We start from the raw sequence: 4785 nt of genomic DNA on the forward strand, positions 1-4785 counted from the left end.
TTTAACATTCTGCCAAAAGCATCCTTGATTATAGCAACTCGAGGTTTGAATTTGTTCTTCAGTTCCTTGAGCTTAAGATATGCTGAGTGAGTTCAGCCCTTTTGATTTTCTGACTCCAACTCCTTGCACATTTCATTATAATATTTTGCTTTGCTGACAGTCTAGGCTGAAATGGACTGGCACAGACCATTTCGAATCAGACAATCGTATGATCTATTATGCCAGAAATGAAAAACTGATGAATAATGGTGTTGCATTCAAAGTGGGGGGGAACCCCCAATAATTTCAAGCTCTATACTAAAGTAAAATGTTGTGATAGAAAGACTTGTTAATACAACTAAAAGTCAAACATATGCCCCAATAGCTAAAGCCAAAGAGAAGACTGAAGGTTTCTATCAACTTCAGCAGTCTGAAATTGATCAGACATGCAATCAAGATATATTAATAATTACAGGTGACTGGAATACTAAAGTTGGAAGCAGTGAGAAAGGCATCATAGTTGGAAAGTATGATCTTAGTGATAAAAATGAGCCTAGACAAGAAATGATTGAATTCTCTGCATTCAGTGATTTATTCATTGTAAATACAACACAAAAGGTGACACACACACACACACACACACACACACACACACAACAAAAGGAAACTTTACACGTGGACCTCACCTGATGGACAGGACAGAAGCCAGATTGACTACATCTGTGGAAGGAATCATTGGAGAAGTTCCATGCCAGCAGCTAAAACCAGACCAGGAGCTAATTGTAGGACAGACCATCAATTACTTATATGCAAGTTCTATTGGAAGCTGAATAAGATGAAACCAATCTCACAAGAACCAAAATATGACCTTGTATCTATCCCACCTAATCTTAAAATTTGTTTAAATAAGTTTGAGGCACTGAACACGATTGACATCAGACATATACATGAAGAGAGCAAACACTTCTTGCAGTGTTGAGAAATAAAATTGAGAAAATATTGAGAAATAAAAGACCAAATTGGATGACAGAAGAAACTCTAAAAAGTTATAATACAGTGTCAAGAAGACAAAACAAAGGGGAGAGAATACAGAAGCAAAAGAGATGAATAGGAGATTTCAAACTGCTTGAGAAGACAAGGAAAGTATTTTAACAGAATGTCCAAAGAACATGAGCTAGAGAATATAAAGGGAAGGACTCACTTAGCATTTCTCAAGCTGAAAGAACTGAAAAACTGGGGGGGGGGCGGGGGGAATCCATCAGTGCAATACTGAGAGACACTAGAGATAAGGCCCCAGGAATGATTGGAATTCTAATTTCTCTTCATCCTGTTGCTCTGTTTAACTTTTTTTCTTTTCTTTTTAGTACATACTATTGTGAGAAATGTTTATAGTCTGAATTACCCTCTTTACTTGCATACTTCCCTAGGATGATGATTATTGCGTGTCTCTCCACACTGGATATCTTGAGAGCTCCAGACTTGAAGTAGTATCAGGAACAGAGAAGCACTCAAGAAATATTTATAAGGGAAGCTCTGGTGGCCTAGTGGCAAGGAGCTGCAGCTGCAATCCCAGAGGCGCATGGTTCGAATCCACCAGACGCTCTGCCGGGGAAGGAGGGACAATCTCCTCCTGTACCAGTCAGATCTGATTTGACGGTACACTCACACAAAAATAATAAAATTAAAAAAAAGAAATATTTATTGAATGACTGACTCATTGACTGAATTGACTAGATAAGTAAGTAAATGAATAGACTGACTATAAAACTATCATTTACCTCCTGTCTGTCAGTTAACTGTAGTGTAATGGCTCCATGTTGCTGTAATGCTGGAGATGATGCCATCCGTAGTTCACATACCATTAGGGCCATCTATGCAGAACAACTTTCAACAGAGATTCCAGTCTAAGACTGATTGGGAGATTAACCAATAAAAGCTTATAGATCATAACACATGGGTGTGAATTCCAAAAAGCAGGAGGATAATGAGACCAGGTAGTGTTTTGCTCTATTGTGCAAGGGGTCACCATGAGTCAGTGCCTCACATGACAACAATTAACAACAAGAAAGACTATCATGCGTAAATGACCTCAGGTCCTAACTCTCTTAGATATTCACAACATACAGTCTTCCCAGACCACACCCTGCCCCTGCCTCCCGGGGCTCTTCACATTGTTAGCAACCACAGTGAGGAGCAGAGGGTTCAGCATATGTATAGTTCAGGTTTCCAGATTCTTATTTATTGCTCAAGAATTTAACCCAATTTAACAGATTCTAAGTGAATAGGGCTTGAGAAGGAGAAGTATTTCCTCCTCTTTTCTATTACCACAGATCTAACTTACTTGAAGTTCCAAGTGGGTTAATGTTGCTGACAATAAGAAAACAATAGGCATACAGTCAGCAGATTGTTTTCAGTAACAAGCTTTGTTCATGTCATTCTCTTGCTCAAAACCCTCAATGCTTCCTCACTGTTTAGAGTACAGTTTCCTCTCTACTCTGTTTTTTATCCTGTGGATCTAGTAGTGCCTATTATCTTCAGTACATATCAATTAGTTAAACACATCTATACTCCCTGCTCAAATATAAAGTCCTTGTAAATAGCTTATTCATTCATAGGCATTTACAAAATACACATCAAGTAAAATGTAGAGCCAGTTTACTTGGATCCACACTAACCACTCATGGTAGCAGCATTCAAGAAGTCAAAAGATGTGTTGCATTGGGAAAACCTGATGCTAAGGACCTTTCCAGCACACTGAAGGGAAAAGGATATATTAAAGACTAAGGTACACCTGATCCAACACAAGGTATTTTCAATTATTTTGTAGGTATCTGGAAGTTGGACAATGAAAAAGAAGGTGGTAAAAGAATCAATGCCTTTGAAATATGATGTTAGTGAGGAGCATTGTATATATAGTATAAATACAGAATAATATATGCCAGAAGAACAAGTAGGATGGACTCAAGGTCATATAAGAGGTTATTACGAAGAGAGGAAAAAGAAATGAGAAAAAAAATGTTTGAGGAGACACTTGAAAATTACACTAAATCCTGAGAATTCAGAACAACGAGAAGAGATGGAGAAGTAAAGGAGATAAACTGAAGATTTTCAAGGGCAGATGAAGAAGATAAAGCAAAGTATTAAAATGAAATGTGCAAATACCTAGAGTTGGGAGGGAAGGAAAGAATTCACTTAAAATTTCTCAAAATGAAAAAGAAAAAATATTTCTCAAATGAAAGAGCTGAAAACAAGTTCAAGCCTCAAATTGCAATACTGAAGGATGTTATTGGCAAAATATTTAATGATCCAGAAGCAATATAAGACGGAGGGAATACAGAGTCACTGTAACAAAAAAAATTGGTTGACATTGACATTTTTTAGGAAACACCATAAAAACAAGAACTAATGTAGATGGCACAGCCTTGTTTGCGGAAGCTGAAGAAGACCTGAAGTATTCTCTGCAGAAGATCAAGGACTATAGACTACAATATGGATTAAAGCTCAACATCAAGAAGACAAAGATTCTCCCCACTGGGCCAATTGGAAGCACCATGACAGATGGAGAAGAGATTGGAGTTGTTAACAATTTCAGTTTGCTCAGCTCCACAATCAACACTCTTTTAACACCATCAGTCTGGAAATCAAAAGACAAATTGCATTTGGAAAATCTGTTTTCAGGGACCTTTCCCAAGTACTGAAAAACAACGATGTCAGTCTAGAAACTAAGGCGAGCTTAATCCTGGTCATCACAAGTTCTTTCTATGCATCGGAGAGCTGGACAATGACTAGAGATGACAGAAGAAGAATTGATACCTTCGAATTGTGGTGCTGCAAAAGAGTTTTGAACATATCACAGATTGCCAAGAAAACAAATAGGTCTGTCTTAGAAAGAGTGAAACCAAGTTTCTCCATGGATGCTAGGATTTTGAAGCTCTGTCTCACATACTTTAGGCACATGACCAGGGGAGACTGGTCCTTGGAAAAGAACATCATGCTCAGAAGGGTGGAGGGACAGTGCAGGAAAGGAAAACCCCCAGTGAGACGGATTGATACAGTAACTGGGGCAATGGGGGTTGGTGTGTTGGAATTAGTGAGACTGGCTCAGGACAGGGCAGGGTTCAGAGCTGCTGTGAATAGGATCATAAGGGTCACAGGCGACTTGATGGCACATAAAAATCAGTGACAACAATGGTAAGGAAGGAAAATGTTCAAGCTGCACTGATATCATTGGCCAAAAATAAGGACTCTGGAATCAATGAGATATCATCAATTGACTTGTTTCAACAAAATAGATGCAGCCCTGAAAATGCCCACAAGTCTTTGCCAAGAAATTTGGAAGACAGCTGACCATGACCTGGCAACTTATTTGAAAGAGCCACATATGTTCCTATTCCTAAGAAAGATAATTCAACCCAAAAGAATCAAACAGTATAACTAATATCACGTACAAGTAGAATCCTGCTGAATGTTATCCGGAAAGAGTTATAACCGTAAGTAGTACATCAGCAGAGGACTGTCAAAAATTCAAGCAGGAAAGTGGAAGAATTTGAAGTGAAAAAAAAGTATTAGAATTTTGTAAATAAACTAGTATAATTTTTTAAAAAAATTCAAGCAGGATTTAGAAGAGGCCATGGCACCAGGGTATCACTACTGATGTCAGATAGATTCTGGATGAAATATGTTTTGACTGTGTGTTGTTGTTGTTGTTGTTATGTGCCGTCGAGTCGCTTGCGACTCATAGCGACCCCATGTACAACAGCCCTAAACCCTGCTCTATCCTGTGCCAATCGCATTGCCTCTGACACA

Source organism: Elephantulus edwardii, unplaced genomic scaffold (genome assembly GCF_000299155.1).
Source record: "Elephantulus edwardii isolate Elephantulus edwardi_28Jun2011 unplaced genomic scaffold, EleEdw1.0 scaffold00082, whole genome shotgun sequence".
NCBI lineage: Eukaryota > Metazoa > Chordata > Mammalia > Macroscelidea > Macroscelididae > Elephantulus > Elephantulus edwardii.